General features: G+C 44.1%; 1 protein-coding gene across 1 annotated transcript in view; it reads left to right on the top strand.

Moving 5' to 3' along the window:
- Positions 1-15,021: 15,021 nt before the first annotated feature.
- Positions 15,022-24,237, top strand: part of ip6k1 (inositol hexakisphosphate kinase 1) — a 109,796-nt gene continuing 100,580 nt past the window's right edge. Inside the window, exon 1 of the mRNA XM_072280729.1 lies at positions 15,022-15,142. The gene's annotated coding sequence lies outside the window, so the exon portion shown is untranslated. The remainder of the gene's footprint in view (positions 15,143-24,237) is intronic.

Below are 24,237 nucleotides of genomic sequence, written 5' to 3'. Positions count from 1 at the left end.
AGGAGGTTCACGAAAATGATTCCAGAATTGAATGGCTTGTCGTGTGAAGACCATTCTTTTAAATGGCTTTGGGCTTGTATTCACTAGAATTTAGAAGAATGAGGGATGACCTCATTGAAATCTATCAAATGGTGAAAGGCCTTGATAGAGTGGATGTGGAGAGGATGTTTCCTATGGTCGGAGAGTCTAAGACCAGGAGACACAGCCTCAGAATAGAAGGGCATCCTTTAAGCCAGAAAGTGGTGAATCTGTGGAATACATTGCCACAGGCAGCTGTGGAGGCAAAGTTTTTATGTATAGTTAAGGCAGAAATTGATAGATTCTTGATTGGTCAGGGCATGAAGAGATACAGGGAGAAGAAAGGAGATTGAGGATGAGAGGAAAATTGGATCAGCCATGATGAAATGGTGGAGCAGACTTGATGAGCGAAATGGCTTAATTCTGCTCCTACATCTTATGGTCTTATAACATGGCCACTAACTGTATACCAAGGTACAGTGAGAAGATTGTCTTCCATAATCTTCATGCAGATGAAATCATTACATAGTGCACTGAGATACTCGAAGGTAAAACGATGTGAATACATAAAAAATGTAACAGCTTAGGAGAAAGAGCAATGTAGGTAAACAATAAGTGCAAGATCGTAACAAGATAGATTGTGAGGTCAAGGGTTCATCTCTTCATCCTAGGGAATTACTGAGTCGTGCTATCTCAGTGTAGAAGCTGTGCTCGAGCATGGTGCTCTCAGGATTCTGTATCTTCTACCCAAAGAAAGAATGGGAAAATGTCTGGGGTAGGTGGGGTATTTGATTACGCTGGCTGCTTTCCTGAGGTTTCTAAACAAGAAGTTTAGAAAGAGTCCATGGAGGGGAGGTTGGTTCCTGTGATGTGCTGAGCTGTATCTACAGCTCTCTGCAATTTCTAGTGGTCACATGCAGAGCAGTTGCTACACCAAGGTGTTATGCATCCAGATAGGATGTTTTCTGTGGTGCACTGATAAGAATGATAAAGGTTGATGGAGACATGGCAAATTTCATTAGCCTCCTGAGGAAGTAGAGGCATGGGTGAGCTTTCTCATCCATGGCATCTGCCTGGATAGACCAGGAAAGGCTACTGGTAATTTTCACTTCTAGGAACTTGAAACTCAACCCTAACCTCAACAGCTCAGATGTAGACAGGAGCAGGTGCACTCCCCCTGCCCCCCCCCTTACTGAAGTCAATAACCCGCTCTTCTGTTTTGCTTAAATTGAGGGAATTATCATTGTCATGACATCCATCACGAAGTCCCCTGTCTCCTTCCTGTACTCTGACTCATTGTTATTTGAGATATGGTCCTCTACAGTGGTGTCATCTGTGGATGAAGATGGAGCAGAATCTGGCCATGCAATCATGAGTGTACACAGTGTTATAAGGACATAGCCCTTAGTAACAATGATCAGAGAGGCACAGAGAGAATCTGTATTTACTGACAAGTAATTGTCCCAACTAAAAGGCACGTGGATTCACAAACTAACTACCTGTGTGCACCCCACTGGAGTCCCTGACCCTCCATGAACAGTCAAAGAAGAGAAAAGGTATTTCCTGGGAAAGGAGTCTATGCTGGCCAAGCATTCTTCATGATCCTGATCTCCACGTGTCCGTGGATTTTTCCCATCCACAATGGTTGTTCTCTGGTTGCTGAGGAGTCATCACTGCTATGTATTTGGAGCTCCTGACTCTTATGCTGTTCCTCATCAGTTGAACTGCTAGATCTCCATCACATTGGCTCAAGGTCACCTTCTTACTGGTTCTGGTCCAGGGCTACAACCAGCATTGTTCTATGATTTCTGAACCCCCCCTCCCCCCTCCCCCCAGTCCTCATACCTTTCTTCCTTTCAACTCTGACTGGTTCAAACCCCTTAAACTATGTGACCTGGAGTCTGAGTCTAATGAAATTGCAGATTGCTTCTCTGGTAGGTCTATCACTTTAATAATAAACAGCTACTCACCTGAGAATGGTCTCAGGTTTAGCAGGTCATTAGCTGAAGTTCCCTGTATCCACATTCAATTGCTCTGATTAGATTATCCCAGAGCAAGAAAGTTCAAAAAATGGGGTGGGGGGGGGGACTGCAAGGACAAAATTCCACAAAATGCCCATCTCCATCTCCTTCGACCTCATGGCAAGAATAAAGGCAATTCGTTTGTCTACTCCACTGTCCTTGATTATCCGAATCCACTGACTGCAGTTCCGTCTGGCCAACAACAGAGTAGAGCAGTGGGGCTGACGACACAACCTTGTGGACCACCAGCGTTTAAAATATTTGTGGCAGAGGTGATGCTGCCTATGCTAACTGATTGTGGTCTGTTGGTCAGAGAGTCAGGGATCCGATTACAGAGGGAGCTGTTGACTTTCAGGGTCTGGATTTTGGTAATGAGTCTATTTGGAATTATGGTATTGAAGGTGGAAATATAAACTACGCTCTGACATAGATATCTTTGTCTTTACTGTCCAGATGTTCCAGAGGTGAGTGTGAAGCTGAGGAGATGGCATCTGCTCTCTGGTTAAAGCAAATCCTTTTCTCTTCTAAAGGTAACTCCTTGTTCTGAGGCTGTGACCTCTGATCCTATACTCCTCCACTGTAGGAAACATCCTTTCCATGTCCACCCTATCTAGGGCTTTCAATATTTATTAAGTTTCTATGAGATTGCCCGACGCCTGCCCCCTAGGCCCGAGTCGATGTAGTAGTAGATGAGATTTTCCCCTCATTCTTCTAAACTCCCAAAGCACAAGCCCAGGGCCCTCAGATGGGCCTCATATGTTAACCCTTTTGGTCGCGGGATCATTCTTGTGAACCTCCTCTGGACCTTCTCCACTGCTGGCTCATCTTTTCTTGGATAAGGGGCCAAAACTGCTCACAGGACTCCAAGGCTCAGAGTTACATCATAAAAACATAGAAATCTACAGCACACTCCAGGCTCTTTGCCCCACAATGTTATGCCAACCATGTAACCTACTCTAGAAACTGCCTAGAATTACCCTACCGCATAGCCCTCTATTTTGCTAAGCTCCATGTACTTAAAAGACCCTATTGTACCCACCTCCACCACCATCACCGGCAGTGCATTCCACACACCCTCCACTCTGTATGGAAAACTTGCCCCAACCCCTCTGTACCTACTTCCAAGCACCTTAAAACTATGCCCCCTTGTGTTAATCATTTCAGCCCTGGGAAAAAGCCTCTGGGTATCCACACAATCAATGCCTCTCATCATCTTATACACCTCTATCAGGTCACCTCTCATCCTCTGTCACTCCAAGGAGAAAAGGCCAAGTTCACTCAACCTATTCTCATAAGGCATGCTCCCCAATCCAGGCAACATCCTTGTAAATCTCTGCTACACTCTCTCTATAGTATCCACATCCTTCCTGTAGTGAGGTGACCAGAACTGAACACAGCACTCCAAGTGGGGTCTGACTAAGGTCTTGTATAGCCGTAACATTACCTCACAGCTCTTGAACTCAATCCCACGGTTGATGAATGCCAACACACCATATGCCTTCTTAACAACACTGTCAACCTGCGCAGCAGCTTTTGGACACGAACCCCAAGATCTCACTGATCCTCTACACTACCAAGAGTCTTACCATTAATATTATATTCTGCGTTCAAATTTGATCTACCAAAATGAACCACTTCACACTTATCTGGGTTGAAGTCCATCTCTCACTTCTCAGCCCAGTTCTGCATCCTATCGATGTCGTGCTGTACGCTCTGACAACCCTCCAGACTATCGACAACACCCCCAACCTTTGTGTCATCAGCAAACTTACTGACCCACCTTTCTACTTCTTCAATGTCCTGGGGAACCAATGTCCTAGGGGGAGCGTTTGCTACTGTTGTTCAGGAGGATTTAAACTAATGTGGCAGGGGGATGGGAACAAGTGCAGAGAGACAAAGGGGTGTAAAATGAGAGTACAAGCAAAAAGTAGTAAGGTGAAAAGTAAAAGTGGCAGGCCGGCAAATCCAGGGCAAAAATCAAAAAGGGCCACTTTTCAACATAATTGTTTAAGGGCTAAGAGTGTTGTAAAAGCGAGCCTGAAGGCTTTGTGTGTCAATGCAAGGAGCATTCGTAAACAAGGTGGATGAATTGAATGTGCAGATAGTTATTAATGAATATGATATAGTTGGGATCACAGAGACATGGCTCCAGGGTGACCAAGGATGGGAGCTCAACATTCAGGGATATTCAATATTCAGGAGGGATAGACATGAAAGAAAAGGAGGTGGGGTGGCATTGCTGGTTAGAGAGGAGATTAACGCAATAGAAAGGAAGGTCATTAGCCGTGAGGATGTGGAATCAATATGGGTAGAGCTGCATAACACTTAAGGGGCAGAAAACGCTGGTGGGAGTTGTGTACAGGCCACCTAACAGTAGTAGTGAGGTTGGGGATGGCATTAAACAAGAAATTAGAAATGTGTGCAATAAAGGAACAGCAGTTATAATGGGTGACTTCAATCTACATATAGATTGGGTGAACCAAATTGGTAAGGGTGCTGAGGAAGAGGATTTCTTGGAATGTATGCGGGATGGTTTTCTGAACCAACATGTCGAGAAATCAACTAGAGAGCAGGCCATTCTAGACTGGGTATTGAGCAATGAGGAAGGGTTAGTTAACAATCTTGTCGTGCGAGGCCCCTTGGGTAAGAGTGACCATAATATGGTGGAGTTCTTCATTAAGATGGAGAGTGACATAGTTAATTCAGAAACAAAGGTTCTGAACTTAAAGAAGGGTAACTTTGAAGGTATGAGACGTGAATTAGCTAAGATAGACTGGCAAATGATACTTAAAGGGTTGACGGTGGATATGCAATGGCAAGCATTTAAAGATTGCATGGATGAGCTACAACAATTGTTCATCCCACTTTGGCAAAAGAATAAACCAGTGGCTGACAAGGGAAATTAGGGATAGTATAAATTCCAAAGAAGAAACAAAGAAATGAGCCAGAAAAAGCAGCACACCTGAGGACTGGGAGAAATTCAGAGTTCAGCAGAGGAGGACAAAGGGCTTAATTAGGAAAGGGAAAAAAGATTATGAGAGAAAACTGGCAGGGAACATAGAAACTGACTGTAAAAGCTTTTATAGATATGTGAAAAGAAAAAGATTGGTTAAGACAAATGAAGGTCCCTTACAGTCAGGAACAGATGAATTGATCATGGGGAACAAGGACATGGCAGACCAATTGAATAACTACTTTGGTTCTGTCTTCACTAAGGAGGACATAACTAATCTTTGGGAAATAGTAGGGGACCGAGGGTCTAGTGAGATGGAGGAACTGAGGGAAATACATTTTAATAGGGAAGTGGTGGTAGGTAAATTGAAGGGATTAAAGGCAGATAAATCCCCAGGGCCAGATGGTCTGCATCCCAGAGTGCTGAAGGAAGTAGCCCAAGAAACAGTGGATACATTAGTGATAATTTTTCAAAACTCTTTAGATTCTGGATTAGTTCCTGAGGATTGGAGGGTGGCTAATGTAACGCCGCTTTTTAAAAAAGGAGTGAGAGGGAGACTGGGGAAGTATACACCGGTTAGCCTGACATCAGTGGTGGGGAAAATGCTGGAGTCAGTTATCGAAGATGTGATAACAGCACATTTGGAAAGCGGTGAAATCATCAGACAAAGTCAGCATGGATTTGTGAAAGGAAAATCATGTCTAACGAATCTCATATAATTTTTTGAGGATGTAACTAGTAGAGTGGATAGGGGAGAACCAGTGGATGTGGAATATTTGGATTTTCAAAAGGCTTTTGACAAGGTCCCACACAGGAGATTAGTGTGCAAACTTAAAGCACACAGTATTGGGGGTATGGTATTGACTTGGATAGAGAATTGGTTGGCAGACAGGAAACAAAGAGTGGGAATAAACGGGACCTTTTCAGAATGGCAGGCGGTGACTAGTGGGGTACCGCAAGGCTTAGTGCTGGGACCCCAGTTGTTTACAGTATATATTAATGATTTAGACGAGAGAATTAAATGCAGCATCTCCAAGTTTGCGGATGACACAAAGCTGGGCAGCAGTGTTAGCTGTGAGGAGGATGCTAAGAGGATGCAGGGTGACTTGGATAAGTTAGGTGAGTGGGCAAGTTCATGGCAGATGTAATTTAATGTGGATAAATGTGAGGTTATCCACTTTGGTGGCAAGAACAGGAAAACAGATCATTATCTGAATGGTGGCCAAATAGGAAAAGGGGAGGTGCAACAAGACCTGGGTGTCATTGTACACCAGTCATTGAAAGTGGGCATGCAGGTACAGCAGGCAGTGAAAAAGGTGAATGGTATGCTGGCATTCATAGCAAGAGGATTCGAGTACAGGAGCAGGGAGGTAGTACTGCAGTTGTACAAGGCCTTGGTGAGACCACACCTGAAGTATTGTGTGCAATTTTGGCCCCCTAATCTGAGGAAAGACATTCTTGCCATAGAGGGAGTACAAAGAAGGTTTACCAGATTGTTCCTGGGATGGCAGGACTTTCATATGATGAAAGATTGGATCGACTAGGCTTATACTCTCTGGAATTTAGAAGATTGAGGGGGGATCTTATTGAAACATATAAAATTCTAAAGGGATTGGACAGGCTAGATGCAGGAAGATTGTTCCCGATGTTGGGGAAGTCCAGAACGAGGGGTCACAGATTGAGGATAAAGGCGAAGACTTTTAGGACCAAGATGAGGAAAAACTTCTTCACACAGGGAGTGGTGAATCTGTGGAATTCTCTGCCACAGGAAACAGTTGAGGCCAGTTCATTGGCTATATTTAAGAGGGAGTTAGATATGGCCCTTGTGGTTAAAGGGATCAGGGGGTATGGAGAGAAGGCAGGTACAGGGTTCTGAGTTGGATGATCAGCCATATTCATACTGAATGGTGGTGCAGGCTCGAAGGGCCGAATGGCCTACTCCTGCACCTATTTTCTATGTTTCAATGTTTCATCCAGGTCTTTTATAAGAATCACAAAGTGGAGGGGTCCCAGAACAGATCCCTATGGAACACCACTGGTCACTGTCCTCCATGTAGATTACGAACCACCTACAACCATCCTTTCCCTTCTGTAGGTAAGCCAATTCTGGATCCACAAGGCAAGGTCTCCTTGGATCCCATGCCTCATTACTTTCTGAATAAGTTTCGCAAGGGGAACCTTATCAAATGCCTTTCTGACACCCATATACACTACATCCACTGGTCTACCTTCATCAATGTGTTTAATTCTTCCTCAAAGAATTAAATCAGGTTTGTAAGGGATGACCTACCCTTGACAAAGCCATGCTGACTATTCATAATCAGATTATGTCTCTCCAAATGCTCATGAATCTTGCCTCTCAGAATCTTCTCCAACAACTTGTCAACCACTGAGGTGAGAATCACTTGTCTATAATTCCCTGGGTTAACTCTACTCTCTTTCTTGAACAAGGAAACAATGTTTGCAACCTTCCAATCCTTTGGTACTTCTCCCATCCCTATTGATGATGCAAAGATCATCAACAGAGGCTCAGCAATCTCCTCCCTTGCTTCCCACAGTAGCCTGGGATATATCTCATCCGGTCCTGGTGACTTATCTAACTTAGTACCTTTCAAAAGCTCCAGCACATTCTCTTTCTTGATTTCTATACACTCAAGAGTTTCAGTCAATTGTAAGTCATCCCCACAATTGCCAGGGTCCCTTTCACTGGCGAATACTGAAGCAAAGGACTCATTAAGTACCTCTGCTACCTCCTCCAGGTCCATGCACACGTTTCCACTCTTGGTCCTATTCTCACACAGCTCATCCTTTTGTTCTTCACATATTTGTAAGATACCTTGGAGCTTTCCTTAATCCTGCTAACCAAGGCCGTCTCATAGCCCCTTCTAGCTCTCCTGATTTCATTCTTGAGCTCCTTCCTGGCATCCTTGTAATTTTCTAGACCTCTAACAGTACCCAGTTTCTTGAACCTTTCATAAGCTTTTCTTTTCTTCTTAACTAGATTTTCTACATCCTTTGTACTCCATGGTTCTTTTCCCCCACCATCCTTTCCCTGCCTCAATGAAACATACCTATACAGAACACCATGCAAATGTTCCCTGAACACTTGCCACATTTCTCTCGTGCATTTCCCTGAGAACATCTGCTCCCAATTTATGTTCCCAAGTTCCTGCCTAATAGTATCATATTCACCCCAACCCAAATTGTCTGCTCCTATCCCTCTCCAGCGCTATGGTAAAGGAGATAGAGTTGTGATCACTACCTCCAAAATGCTCTCCCACTGAGAGATATGACACCTGACTAGGTTCATTTCCCAGTACCAGATCAGGTACATCCTTGATTTTACATTCTTGTTCTTTCGAAGTGAACGCTAACATTGTATTTGCCTTCCTTACCACAGAGTACATGCAAATATAACTGTCGTTTGCATATTGGAGCTCAATAATGGAGGAGGTATTTATGTCATTCTCATCAGACCAGACCTGATCAGTCTACAATCATACCCTCATTTCTAATCAACAAGCTCCAAAACCTGGACGTCTGAACCTCCATCAGCTTCCACATCAGGAGACCTCAGTCAGTGCAGAATGTAATAACATCCTCCTTGCTGATGGTTAACACAGGTGCACCTTGATGATGTGTGTTTAGCCCACTTCTCTACTTTCTCATCACTTATGAGCGTGTGGCTTGGCTCAGCTCAAATGCCATCTACAAATTTGCTGATACCACCACCATTGTCAAAATCTCAAAGGTGACAAAGAGGCATATAGGAGCCAGAGAGATCAGCTGGTTGAGTGGTGCTGCGACACCAACCTTACACTCAACGTCAGGAGACCAAGGAACTGATTGTGGACGTCAGGAAGGGGAAATTGGAGAACACATCAGTTCTCACTGAAGGTTCAGCAGTGGAATGAGTGAGCAGTTTCAAGTTCTGAAGATCAACATCACAGAGGATCTACCCTGAGCCAAACAAATAGATGTGATCAAAAGAAACACACCAGTGGCTGTACTTCATTAGGAGTTGGAGGAGATTTGGTATGTCACCAAAGACCAGTAAATTCCTACAGATGTACTGTGGAGTCCATTCAGACTATTTGGAGCCTCTAACGTACAGATTTGCAAGAGGTTGCAGAGGATTGAAGACCAACATTCTGATTTTCTTTTACAGCTGCACAAACCAACCATTGCACTGAGCAGGAGATAATTACACAGCCTGAAAACTGTACGGCACTTTAAATGTTTTTTTAAAATATGCAAACCATGAATATTTAGAATGAAAATTGAAAAACCACATACTTTTGATTTTGTTTATTAATTGAAGGGCATAATGAAATATAGTAAAATAAAGAAAATCTTTCAAGTTTCATAATCTTTTTCTCATGTCTTTATTACAAATCCACTGTCTATAAACACTGTCCAGATTAATTTCATATCCAGATGAAAGCTGCATCTTAATCCTCATTAGATCATTCAAATATTCCACTTCTGGTCTGTTTCTGGATTTATTTTGATTGGATTCATAAGACTGAATCCACATTTGCAGTCAGCATTAGAAGCTTGAAATGTTCCAACGATGCCAAGAAGTCACAAATTTTTCACATCAAACAAACACAAACCATAACTAACTAACAACACAAGTAAACAATATCACACAGTAAAAGCAACTGAGGGGCATAATGGCAAAAGTAAAATATTTTGACTAGATAGTATTGGCATTCAGCAGGCTGGTGGTTTATTAACGATAAGCTACCAACTTCTATTCTGTGTTTATTGTTATGATTTGTAACAATGTTGTAACTTGAAGCACTAACACTGTAAATAGATTGAAGCTCTAGAATGTTTCAAAGTAAAAGTACTTTACCAAAATAAAGTTCATTTATTATTTAGAAAATTTACAGATTATATTAATTAACACATAATTAATTACAGGGTGTTTCACAATTATATTTAAATAGATTTCATAATTATATTGACATTACTGTATATAAAAGTAAATTCCATCTGAGTGGCAACAAAGGATGTGTGTACCGGAATGTTTCATTTACTGCACGCTAATGCACCTGCACAGCTTAGAGGGAACAATGTTGCAGACTTAGCCAACTCCATCATAAGTACAACCCTCTCTGCCATCCAACACATCATCAAAAGACAGTGACTCAAGGAAGAGACATCACTCATTAGAGATCATCGTCATCTGGAAACCGAAAGGCAAGACCGATAGAGCAAGGGCCAGCACATCAGAATGTATTAACATTTCTATCACAGGAAAGTGCTTGAAACAAGTTGGGGACGGGCAGCTCAGGGGTCCTGGACATAGAGGGTTTAGCATATAATTTAGGAAGGAGCATCACAATGATGCTTAGGAGAACATACAGAGTACAGAACAGGCTGTTTGGCCCATGATATCTGGCTGTCAATTTAAACTGCACATGGCCATTTCTTGTCTGTTCAGATACTTGTCTCCACACTTCTTAGATCTTGCTATCCCTTATCCGCTTTGACAACCACTCTCCATGTCAAAAAGTTACCCCACTCATCTCCTTTAAACTTTCCACCTCCACCTAAAATTGCTATCTTCTGGTATATGATATTTCCACCTGGGGAAAAGGACTCTGACTGTCTACCAGATCTGTATCTCTCATAGTTTAGATACAGTACACTTGGACTTGCTATGTTTGCACTGGAAGCGTAGCAACACTTGTGGGCTGCCCCAACACATCACAAACAATGATGCAAACAATGTGTTTTACTGTATCACACATTAAAGTTGCTGGTGAATGCAGCAGGCCAGGCAGCATCTCCAGGAAGAGGTACAGTCGACGTTTCGGGCCGGGATCCTTCGTCAGGACTAACTGAAAGAAGAGCTAGTAAGAGATTTGAAAATGGGAGGGGGAGGGGGAGATCCGAAATGATAGGAGAAGACAGGAGGGGGAGGGATGGAGCCAAGAGCTGGACAGGTGATTGGCAAAAGGGATATGAGAGGATCATGGGACAGGAGGCCTAGGGAGAAAGAAAAGGGGGAGGGGGAGAAAAAGCCCAGAGGATGGGCAAGGGGTATAGTGAGAGGGACAGAGGGAGAAAAAGAATGTGTGTATATAAATAAATAACGGATGGGGGTACGAGGGGGAGGTGGGGCATTAGCGGAAGTTTGAGAAATCAATATCCTCTCATATCCCTTTTGCCAATCAACTGTCCAGCTCTTGGCTCCATCCCTCCCCCTCCTGTCTTCTATTATCATTTCGGATCTCCCCGTCCCCCTCTCAAATCTCTTACTAGCTCTTCTTTCAGTTAGTCCTGACGAAGGGTCTCGGCCCGAAACGTCGACTGTACCTCTTCCTAGAGATGCTGCCTGGCCTGCTGCGTTCACCAGCAACTTTTATGTGTGTTGCTTGAAATTCCAGCATCTGCAGATTTCCTTGTGTTTTACTGTATGCTTTGTACATGTGACAAATAAAGCTAATCTAATCTAATCTCTTTTGTTAATCAATAATGCCCTCATTTCAGATATGTCAGCATTACTTTCAAACTTGTGCAAAGTCTATCATATTGTAGTCACTCTATCTAGGGGCCCTCTTTACAACAAAATTACTCCATACCAAAATTACTCTTACTCCATACAGTTTTAGATCTAAAACACTCAGTCCCCAAGTACATTCCTGAATTGTAGTTGATCGAGCCCTCACTGTATTTTCTCCACTTCTCTAACTCCTGCCTTTGTCCTCACTTCCCCCAGACAGAACAGAGATAGAGTTCACTCCACTGGAATCCACATCCAGGAAATTATCCTTTGCCACTTACGCCAACTGAAACGTGATTCAATCACCACTCAACCCTCCCCCACGCTCCCCCTCCCTTTCTGCTTTCCACAGGGACCACTCTGTCTGACTCCCTGGTTCATTAATCCCTGAACACTGGAACTTTTCCTTGAAACTGTAGGAGGTGTAAAACTAGGCCTCCTATTCCTCCCTCACCACCATTCAGGGAATTAAGCAGGCCTTGCAGAGAGGCAAAGGTTCATGTTCTCCTCCTTCAACATTGAATTCAGTGCTCACTATGTGAAGTTTGATAGGTACATGGATGGGAGGGGTGAAGAGGGCTAAGGTCCCAGTGCAGGTCAATGGGAGTAAGCAGTTTAATTGGTTTTGGTCTGGACTCGATGGGCTGAAGGGCCTGTATCCATTCTGTACTTTTCTATGACTCTGTGTGGCCTCCTCTACATTGGCGAGACAAAGTGTAGACTGAGTGACAGGCTCACAACAGTCATCTTGGGCTTCCAGTTGCATTCCATCTCCCCTTCCCATTCTTGCACCACCCTGTCTATAATTGTCCCTCTCTACTGCCAGGGTGAGGTCAAATGTAAAGTAAAAGAACAGCACCACAGATTTCAGCTTCTCTTTTTCTTATCTCACAGTGAACTCAATCATGTTATGATCACTGCCTTCTAAGGGTTCCTTCACCTCAATCTCTCTAATCACCTCCGGTTCATTACACAATACCCAGTCCAGTACAGCCGATCTCCTAGTGGGCTGAACAACAAGCTGTTCTAAAAAGCCATCTTGCAGACATTCTACAAATTCTCTCTCTTGAGATCCAGTGCCGATCTGATTTTCCCAATCCACTCGCATGTTAAAATCCCCCACAATTATCATAACACTGCCCTTCTGACAAGCCTTTTCTATTTCCAGTTGTAATTTGTAGTCCACATCCCTGCAGCTGTTTGGAGGCCTATAAATAACTGCCATCAGGGTCCTTTTACCCCTGCTATTTCTTAGCTCAACCCATAAAGATTCTGTACCTTCCGATCCTATATCACCTCTTTCTAATGATTTAATATCACTTCTTACCAATAGAGCCACGCCTCCCCCTCTGCCTACCTTCCTATCCTTCCGATACACCGTGTATCCTTGGATGTTCAGCTCCCACAGACATGCATCCTTTAGCCAGGTCTCAGTGATGGCCACAATATCATACATACGTTTAAGTAACGTTAGCTACAGTGATGAATGAATAACACCGTTAAACTCACCTCAACATGTTGTTTACATTTTAACCCACCATGGGCAACGGAAAAGTCACTGTTACAAACAGTGTAGCGAGCAACACTGTCATTATTTTTGAGGTCGACTGTAAAGCCTGCCCACAGAGAAAACTGATAGGTCTACTTAGCACAAAGAGAGACCAATCAGGATGCTCACTCTCGCTCTCCCTCTCCCTCTCAAAAAAATCGATTTCCAGGATACTGTATATAATTTCCGGGCATCAGGGAGCCACTATCAATATGCGGGAGACTCCCGGAACTTCCGGGACAGGTGGGATGTCTGCATGAGCATCGATTTCTCAAACCTCCAGTAATGCCCCCCCTCCCCTTCACCCTCTCTCACTTTCCCTCCTTACCTACCTATCTTCTCCCTCTGATGCTCCTCCCCCTTTTCTTTCTTCCAAGGCCTTCTGTCCTCTCCTATCAGACTCCCCCTTCTCCAGCCCTTTATATCTTTCTCCAGTCAATTTCCCAGCTCTTTACTTCACCCCCCCCCCACGGGTTTCACCTATCACCTTGTGAGTCTTCCTCCCCTCCTCCACTTTCTTACTCTGACTCCTCATGTTTTTTTCTCCAGTCCTGACAAAGGTCTGGGCCTGAAGCCTCCACTGTACTCTTTTTTTCATAGATGCTGCCTGGCCTGCTGAGTTCCTCTAGCATTGTGTGTGTGTGTTGCTTGGATTTCCAGCATCTGCAGATTTTCTTGTTTGTGGAGGCAATCCTGACTATTTTCTCAATTAGTTTTTGATCTTTAAGAGTTGTGCCAAATAGGTCACTGTCCCATTGACTGATGGCCCAATTCACCAGAACATACTGTTTCGTTAAGGTTGTCATAGCCAGGGCAAGTGGTGGTAACAAGCTCCCACTACGTGTGTCTCAAATAGCCCCTGACAACCAAGCCCAGCTCCTGGCCTTCACGTGTGGCTTTGCTACTAGGACCGGCAGAACCGTTTCTACTGGCAGGAGAATGGGCAAGGGCAGGTTACTGGCATCGCTCGTCAGCCGTGGTTGAAAACTGTGATCTCAAACCTCCGCTGCCTTGTGGCCATACCCTCTCATGGGGAAGGTATTAGGGAGTAAACCCAAGGGTAAAATCCAGAGGTTGAGTTCAAAACAGACCGGCAACATCGCTGGTGCCAAACTGTATCGGTCTCTGCCGTTCCTTGGGATTTATCAGTTGTGAGGAGAGGGGGAGTCTGCCACCTGAGCAACAGCTTGCTCTCCATGTTGTACTGTACTGCCCTGCCTGGCGTAACGCGTAGACGGCTATTAACACAGCATCCATGGTCGACCCCGACGACCAGAGCGCCTCTAATGTACAAGTATCCTCAAAATTGTGTTATACTTTTAAAATAAGTGGTAACACGACTGAATAACGCCAAATGACACCAAGAATATAAAGGTTTTTGCACTGTATTTTTGTACATGTATTTAATTATGAACAAAGTTTATTTTCGAAATTAAAACTGTTTCCTTCCATATTGGCTAAAGCAGCTTGTTTTTGCTCTAGATTACAGCATCTGCAGTCTCCACGTACTGATTTAAAAACCCATCTCCGTCGTTAGCAATGTTTGATTTGCAGAGTATGCAGATAGTTTGCCCGCGAGTAATGTATAACATTTATCCCATGAACAATTCTTGTTGAATACTTCACCCGAGCTCAAACCTTTCACCGGCAGGCATTCCCTGGAATGAATACTCTGAAGATGCACTGAACTCCCAGTATAACAAGCGGAGCCTTCTCTAGGAAGGTATGAAAGAAGCAAAGGAGAGAAAAAAACTTGGAACAGAGAATAAATATCCTCATTCTGGACTGGAATGAATGAACGACTGCGGCGTGGAGGCGGTACCATAGGGCCAATTTATGAATATGCATAATAGTAAAGCGATTTCCTCTCGCCCTCCTCCAATCAGCGGCCGTCTGACTGCATATTGATAAACGTGTTTGCGTCATGAGGAAGCACGCGCGGGTCGTTGAACGTGATGAGGTGGCCGCGCGGATTTAGCCGCCATCTTGTTTGTTTGTGTCTGGGTTTCCAGGCGGCGGCGGTGGGCGGGCGCCCGTTGTCCTGTGGCCGAGTGAGGGAGGCCGGGAGCCGGCCCCTCGGCACGGTGAGTGCACCTGGCACGGTTCCACTCCGGAGTCGGCAGTAGTGGAGTCACCGTTGGGGGAAGAGTCAGGCACCTTGTCAGAGCGAGCCGTGCGGCCTGTTCGGGGTGGAGGTCCTTTGGGGAGTGGGGTTTGGCTGGAATGGGGGGGGGGTGAACCGAGAGAGGGGCGTTAAGTTTGGATTGTCCCAGGGAGGGGTGAGCAGATGGAGGATAGGGAGGGAGTAGGGGAGGTTGGAGAATGTGGGTATCGCGGGGTCTCCCGGGAAGATGTGGTTAAGGGGGGGGGTGCCCCGGTAGAGGTTGGGTGATGCCTAGGGAATGAGGTTTTGGGTGGGTGTGGCTGGTATCCCGGTGAGGGATCTTTAGTGAGGGGATAGTGGGTGGTGTCCCTGGAAAAGGACGGGGGTTGCGGGCGTTGTGGCTCGAGTCCTGGGAACGGGGTTTGGGATAGAGGGAGTGGATAGCATCCTGGGTAGAGGGAGATGTGGGCCGGGGGGTGGATGGTGTCTCGGGTAGAGAGGTTTTGTGGGGAGTGGTTGTGGCTTGGGGCTGGACGAGTGGTTGTGTCTCAGCGGTTATATGGATGGAGAGCGTCCGGGACAGAGAGGGGGGTGGAAAACGGCCAGGGGAGCAAGGCCAATGGTCCTACGCAGAGGAGTGTGGTGAAACGTGTGGTCTTGGTGAGAGTCGTCCTTCTGGCTAGCCCAGGAGGAACATCCTTCAAGTAGAAAGAAGAGACTGTAGCGACAACACTGGTGTTTATGACCTTAGTAGCTGCTAATAAGCATTTGGATACTCGGATTTTGAGGCATGTGGGGTTACTTCAGAAAAGTGACGCTGAGATGAAGGATTGGGTATGATCTTATTGAATAGTGGAGAATGTACTTCTGTTCTTGTATAGTAGAGCAATAAAATTTGACGATACTTAAAAGGCAAATTTGTGAAGTGAAAAGTGATGGGATGTAGTGGCAAGAAACCTTGTGATGATTTTAGCGATAATTTTTCAGCCCAGACATTTCAGAATAGCAACCTATGGTTGCTTTGGAGGAAATAGAGCATTAGTAGTAGTTGTAGGAGTATGTTAGTCAGTTCCTGTGGCCAAGTCTGCCATTCAGTAGGGTCGTGACTAATCCAGTCTTGAGCTCTTAATGTTGTCCCCCTCGATCCCATCCTAATTTAAGTCTCTTGTCAATGTAGTGCAGTAATTCATAGTTTCACTCTTAAAATAGTTTTTCATTATTTCTTCCAAAGTGGATAATCTCCCTCATACTTCATTTGCCAACTTTTGCGACCCCCCCCCCACTTAGAGTCATCAGCAAATTTGGTTCTTCATCAGTGTAGATTCTAAATAATTAAGACCCTGCAATGCCCTATGAGTTACCATAACATTGACATGGGTTTAACGTCAGACATGTGAGATTTAAAACGGACAGCGAGGAAGCTTCATACAAAGCATAGTTGGTATTTGGAAACAGTTGCTGGATATAGTTGCTTGCAGTGGGCACATGAGCAACATTTAGAAGCTATCTAGGTAAGTGCAGTGGATAGATGAGCCAAAAGCAGGGAGATGGAACAACTTGGTGTGTAACACAACATGATGAGTTGTGCCAAAGGGCTCTTACTCTGAGCACTAATATGGAGTCAACCCATTTATCCCAACTCTTCTGTTTGTTAGCCCCTCCCCTTTCCATGCTGAAATATATTCACCCCAGCCCCGTGTTCTTTGACGTAGCACCTTGTGCCTTCTGAGAAACCAAACACAAAAATGCTTTCTTCTAGTTTATTGATTCTATTTGCTAATATCTTCAACTTTGATGGGGTGGTGGGGGGAGAAGCAGCTGATACAAGGCCATTCTGGCCATGTTGCATTTGTGACATTATGGATATGAACTCTAAATTTAACATTGTAATATATGACAGTGATTATGTGAATAGTTTGGATCAGTGTCAAGATACAGATCAGTTAAACATTTTGGCAGAGGAAAGTTGATGGAAATTAATCCCACAAGTAAAAATGTATTTTCGGGATGCAAGTGCAACAGGAAATTATACAGCAAATGTCAGACTCTTAGGAACTTTGTACCGAGGGATCTTGGGTTGACAAGTAATTTCAGCTGTATTTAGGCACATGGATGATAGGAAATGGAGGACTATGTAGGAGGGGAAAGTTAGTAGGGTAGGTTATAAGGTGACATAGGATTGGAAGATGTAGAATCCTTGCTACAGTTAAGAAACTGTAAAGGTAAAAAGACCCTGATGGGAGTTGTATACAGGCCTCTGAAGAGAAGCCAGGACATGGGATACAAGTTACGACAGGAAATAGAAAATACATGTTTGGGCCGGCTGGTGGCGCAATGACATCGGCGCCGGACTCGGGAGCGGAGGTTCCGGGGTTTGAAACCAGTCGGGTCCGTTCCCCAGTACACTTTCCATCTGTGCTGTGTTAAGTGTCGAGATTGCAACTTGACCTCATAAAATAAAGGGAAAAATACTGCGAAAATGTCTGTGTGTGGAGTGGCGCACCACACAGTCAGTCTGTCTCTCTCTCTCTCTCTCTCTCTCGCTCTGTGCCTTATAAAAAGCCATGAAAAAGACATCATCACGGACACACGCATGCACATGCAGACAGACACGCAGGCACACGGCAAAAAAAAATACATATTTAAAAAAAGTTATGATAAGCATGGGAATTTCAGTTTGCGGGTAGATTGGGAAAATCCATTTGCTGGATCCCAAGAGGGAGTTTGTAGAATGCCAACAAGATGGCTTTTTACGGTAGCTTGTGGTTGAACCCACTGGGGGAATAGCAGTTCTGTTAGGTAATGACCCCGTTTCGATGAGGAAGCTTAAGGTAAAGGAGACCTTAAGGAGACAGTGATCATAAGATAGAATTCACTCTGCAGTTTGAGAAAAAGAAGCTAAAGTCGGATGTATCAGTATTACAGTGGAGTAAAGGGAACTACAATGGCTGAAGTTTCTAGGGCAATTTAGAAGGTGTAGGAAAGGTGCACTCCAAAGATGAAGTATTCTAAAGAGAGGATGAGTCAAAGAGAGGGCATGTATATAGCAAATATTATTGGGAAGGTAGAGGATTGAGAAGCCTTTAAAAACCAACAGAAGACAACTAAAAAGCCTTAAAGAGTTGAAATATGATGGTAAGCTAGCCCAGGGGTCCCCAACCATTTTTGCACTGCGAACTGGTTCAATATTGACATCATTCTTGCGGACCGGCTGACTGGGGGGTGGGGGAGGTGTTCAAGTAGGGTTAAACTCACCTCAACATGTCTTTTACAGTTAGGGTTGCCAACTTTCTCACTCCCAAATAAGGGACAAAAATAGCAGTCAAATATGGGGCAGTGTTTACCCCGAGAAAGGTTGCCATGACCATGAAGCCTTGCGCGGACACCTGTGTGCCCATGCGTGACTTTTTTTTCTCCCCACAAATCGGTTTTTCCTTAATCTTCCCAACTACACTGTACATACATTATTTCTACTTTATATAGGCTGTATATTTATCATATTCCTGCTTTTACTGTATGTTAGTGTTATTTTAGGTTTTATGTGTTATTTGGTAGGTTATTTTTTGGGTCTGGGAATGCTCAAGAATTTTTCTCTAAGTTAATGATAATTGCTTCTTTGCTTTACGCCATTTCGGCATAAAAGGTTTCATAGAAACACTCTACCTTAACGGGGGAAATACAGGACAAGGGTGGTCCCATATGGGAAAACCAATTTAGCTCAATGTACGGGATGTCCTGGCAAATTCGGGACAGTTGGCAACCCTATGTTTAAGTTCAACAGTGTGTGACAGGGAATGAGGAAAGGTGTAGCTGACTCATATCGTTTCCTCGTGGCCTGGTAGCACAAGCTTTACGGCCCGGTGGTTGGGGACCGCTGTGCTAGCCCAATGCGGGCTCGATATTTATATGCTGAACACAAAAGGCAATCGCTACTTAGTTATAGACAATGCTTCCTATTGAAGCTACATACAAAATATCACACCACCTAACTTCATCCTTTCCTTCTGACGCCAGTGTGTCTGGGTTGGTATCCACAACTTTTAGGAGTGCAAGTTAAATCCACAATACATTTATTTGGCATTTTACGTGCTGACATAGAAGACAATTAATATTTATAAAGTATAGATAATACTGTCTTCAAACTACAGCATCTGGTATTCACACCTTTTTAGGAAGCACATTGTAGTGGGCTCATTCCACAGTGCTTTGTCAAATAGCAGTCTGGTGGCCAAAGTCATTTTAAGTGTAAACACATCATCTACCCAAAAAACTCACTCTAACACTCGTCACTGACAACGTCAGAATTTGCAGGGGAGGAATCTAAATACTTGATTGTCGCCAAACAATTGATACTAGAACGTACAATCATCGCAGCGATATTTGATTCTGTGCTTCCCGCTCCCTGGATTACAAATTAATAGTAAATATTAAAAATTTAAATTATAAATCATAAATAGAAAATAGGAGAATGGAAAGTAAGGTAGTGCAAAAAAAACCGAGATGCAGGTCCAGATATTTGGAGGGTACGGCCCAGATCTGGGTCAGGATCCGTTCAGCAGTCTTATCACAGTTGGAAAGAAGCTGTTCCCAAATCTGGGCGTACGAGTCTTCATGCTCCTGAGCCTTCTCCCGGATGGATGAGGGACTCAAAGTGTGTTGGCTGGGTCGTTCATGTCCTTGATTATCCTGGCAGCACTGCTCCGACAGCGTGCGGTGTAAAGTGAGTCCAAGGATGGAAGATTGGTTTGTGTGATGTGCTGCGCCGTGTTCACGATCTTCTGCAGCAGCTTCTGGTCTTGGACAGGACAACTTCCACACCAGGTTGTGATACACCCCAGAAGAATGCTTTCTACAGTGCATCTATAAAAATTAGTGAGGGTTTTAGGGGACAGGCCAAATTTCTTTAGTTTTCTCAGGAAGTAAAGGCACTGGTGGGCCTTCTTGGCAGTGGACTCTGCGTAGTTGGTCAGGTCATTTGTGATATTGACACCGAGGAACTTAAAGCCTTTGACCTGTTCCACTTGTGCACCACCGATGTAAATTGGGTCGTGCTGTCTGCTACTCTTTCTGAAGTCAACCACCAATTCCTTCATCTTGCTGACGTTGAGGGATAGGTTATTGTCTTCGCACCATGCCACCAGGTTCTTAATTTCCTCTCTGTACTCAAACTCATCATTACCCGAGATACGGCCTACAATTGTTGTGTCATCACCAAACTTATATATTGAGTTTGATGGAAACTTGGCTACACAATCACAGTGAGTACAGCAGAGGGCTGAGTACACAGCCTTGTGGGGCACCGGTGCTCAGAGTGATTGTAGAGGAGAGCTTGTCCCCTATTTTTACAGCCTGGGTCCTGTCTGTGAGGAAGTTGAAGATCCAGCTGCAGATCTGAGTGCTAAGGCCCAGGTTCTGGAGCTTAGGAATCAGTTTATTTGGAATGATGGTATTAAAGGCAGAGCTGTTGTCAATGCAAAGGAGCCTTACGTATGTGTCTTTATTCTCCAGGTGTTCTAAGGAGGAATGTAGGGCCAGAGAGATGGCATCTGCCATTGACCTGTTGCTCTGGTAGGCGAATTGCAAAGCGTCGAGGTTGACCGGTAGGCTGTGGTTGATGTGTGCCATAACCAATCGCTCGAAGCACTTCATAACAATTGATGTCAGAGCCACAGGTCGATAGTCATTCAGGCATGCCACCTTGCTCTTCTTCGGCACTGGGATTATCGTTGCCTTCTTAAAACACGAGGGGATCTTAGACTGAAGCAAGGAGCAGTTGAAGATGTCAGCAGGCACTCCAGCTAGCTCGCTTGCAAAGGCCTGGAGAACCCATCCCGGCATGCCATCTGGGCCTGTCACCTTCCTTGGATTTATCTTCAGGAAGGCCCTTCTAATGTCCTCCTCAGTGATGATGAATCTCGATGCCACCAGGTCCGGTTCATCTAGGGGGAGTAGGGCTCTCCTCTTCTGTTCGAATCTTGCATAGAATACGTTAAGTTCGTCAGGAAGAGAAGTGCCACAGTTATTGATATTTTGCCAGCCTTTTCTTTGTGCCCATTGATCTCATTTAGATCCTGCCATAGTCTACTGGCGTCCTTCTGGTTAGCCTGGGCTTCCAACTTGGCTTGATATTGCCTCTTGGCGCCCTTAATGGTTTCCGGAGTTCACACCTGGATTCCATGTAGCAACTGGTATACCCGGACCTAAAAGCCGCAGCTCTAGCCTTCAAAAGGGACTTGACCTCATAACTCATCCGCAGTTCCCGGTTAGGGAATACCCCGATCGTTTTGCGAGACATACAGTCCTCCGTGCACTTCCAAATAAAGTCCCTGACAGCGTGAGAAATAATAATCTTTCTACAGTTAAAGTCACTTGGATCACATTTCTTCCCCATTTTGATGTTTGATCTGAACAACAACTGAACCTCTTGAGCATGCCTACGTGCTTTGATGTATTGAGTTGCTGCTGCATGATTGGCTGACAAAATATTTGCATTAACAAGTGGGTATACCTAATAAAGTGGCCTGACAGTGTACATGACAGTTTCTTTATTGCCTCTGGATCTCAACTCAGCTGCACATGAGAGTACTTCGCAGCAACCGAAGTGGCAAATGGGAATGCACTGATGCAGTCATCCCTTACATTGATTTTACTACAGACTGGGGGTGATTGTAGCTAGGTCCCTGTAGAATACCAGAGTGCATGAAGAGAGGCCATTGCTTTGTCTCTGGGTACATCTGGTCACAGGGCTAACTACTGGAGAGCAATGCTGGACCATTTTCTGAAAGAGTATGTTGTGGAAGCAGGAGTTAAGTTGCTAAGCTTATTGTAAGGAATCCTCTGGGGGAAAATGGAATATTTTTATATGCATTTTGAGAGCTGAAGAATTCAAAGATATTATTCAATTACAGTTAGCTGTAGCTATGTTGCCAGATTGTGTAGCAAGCCTGAGGATTGAGATAAACAAGTTGCTGAATAACTCATTAGGGTAGAGCTGCATCTGTTGGGGGTGAAGATTGGGAGGGAGTTGTTAACATTTTGGGTTAAAACACTGCATGAAGAGGAGAGATAGCCGGTACAAAGAGGAGAGTAGGTATGTTGAGACAGGAATCAGGGTGATTGATGACTGAGAAGAAGTGAAAGACGTGGATTGGGTAAACTTTAGGAAGCAAGATTGGAGAAATTAGAGGAGCGAGCATACCCTGTGCCTTAGCTGAAATCATGTACTTCCGTGTTCTAAAACAGGTTTGCAAGGTCAAGGTGCCACAGTTAGGCTGCTGCCTCATAGTCAAGTTTGATATCGACCTAGGGTGCAGTGTTTATACGTTAATAACAAGGAGAACCAAAGAGGAATTGGTAGGTATTTGTGAGAGAATTGATTACAGGGATACGGGGAATAATGCACAGGCAATTGGCTTGAGGGGATTTCATGCCAGGCTCTGGCAAGAATCCTGTGGGGAAAAATTAACCACCTTCAGTAAAATTATGTAATAATTCAATATTTTTTGGATTCTGAACAGTCCTAGTTACATTGGATGTTAGAATCTGTAATACATTCAGAAAAGGGGACAAGGAGGACCATATATCAGGTGGCTTGACATTAGCTGTTGGAAGGTGCTGAGCCATAATTGAAGAACTGGTAATGGCATTTCATAATATGATTAGATGGAATCAAAGGGAAAATTGTGTTTGACAAATTTAATAGCTTTTGATAGATACGGGTACTACATCGTGCTCAGGAGTTGTGAATAAACAATATTGTTAGAAGAGTTAAATCATAAACAACAGAATAGGAATAAAGTTATCAGGGTTGTGGTACAACAGTCAAGGTTTTGCTTCTCAACTGTCAATTGATATTAATAATTTAGATGAAAAGGTAGTGTAGTGCTTACAAGTTTGCAGATGATACGTTGCTAAATGAGCTGAGGAAGACACAACATGTGAAGTGATTTATAGATGAGTAACCAATAGGGCAGGACAATGGCAGATGGGTAAAATGGAGAAAAATAATAAGTATTATTGAGAGAATGGAAAGCAGTGCTTTATTAATAATGTGCAAAGGTGTATTAGTTCATGAGGTGTAGAAAGTCAATTTCTAAGTATAGTCATTTAGAAAGTTAAGAAAATGCTGGATTTTTCATACCAAGGTGGTTGCATGGTGAAAGTAAAGGAATTGCTAATATTGTACAGGTCTTTGAACTGGAGAGCTGAGTGGGGCTTTGATCTCTAGAAGTGATTAGGAGTCAGTGCAGCACAGATTCATGAAACTGGTTTAAGAGTTGAGGTGCCTGTCCTGTGAAGAGCAAGTAAGTCTGTAAGAATGAGGTGATTGCATTGAGGTACAAAATGTTTTGGTGGATTTATAGATGAAATGTAAAGCAGTTTTCTTTTTTCAGCCCTGAAATTAGATGGGGCTGAGAAGTTGGCTGTTTCTGACGAAAGATAAACATTCAAAATATTCTATCTTGGATGCCTCAGTTGAGTATATTCAGGTTAGAATTTTGATTTATTTCTCTTGTTTCCTTTGATTCCCATCAAGAGTATAATAGACAATAGGTGCAGGAGTAGGCCATTTGGCCCTTCGAGCCAGCACCACCATTCACTGTGATCATGGCTGATCATCCACAATCAGTACCCTGTTCCTGCCTTCTCCCTATATCCCTTGACTCTGCTATCTTTGACAGCTCTATCTAACTCTTTCTTGAAATAATCCAGAGAATTGGCCTCCACTGCCTTCTGAGGCAGAGCATTCCACAGATCCACAACCCTCTGTGTGGAAAAAGTCTTTCCTCAACTCCGTTCTAAGTGGTTTACCCCTTATTCTTAAACTGTGGCCTCTAGTTCTGGACTCCCCCAACATCGGGAACAATCCCTTAATAATCTTATGTTTCAATCAGATCCCCTCTCATCCTCCTAAATTCCAGTGTATACAAGCCCAGTCGCTCCAATCTTTCAACATATGCCATTCCTGCCATCCTGGGAATTAACATCGTGAACCTACGCTGCACTCCCTCCATAGCAAGAATGTCCTTCCTCAAATTTGGAGACCAAAACTGCACACAATACTCCAGGTGGGGT

The sequence above is a fragment of the Mobula birostris genome, chromosome 16, assembly GCF_030028105.1.
Source record: "Mobula birostris isolate sMobBir1 chromosome 16, sMobBir1.hap1, whole genome shotgun sequence".
Classification (NCBI taxonomy): domain Eukaryota; kingdom Metazoa; phylum Chordata; class Chondrichthyes; order Myliobatiformes; family Myliobatidae; genus Mobula; species Mobula birostris.
Note: the sequence above shows the minus strand (reverse complement) of the source record. Positions and strands in the feature narration are given on the sequence as shown.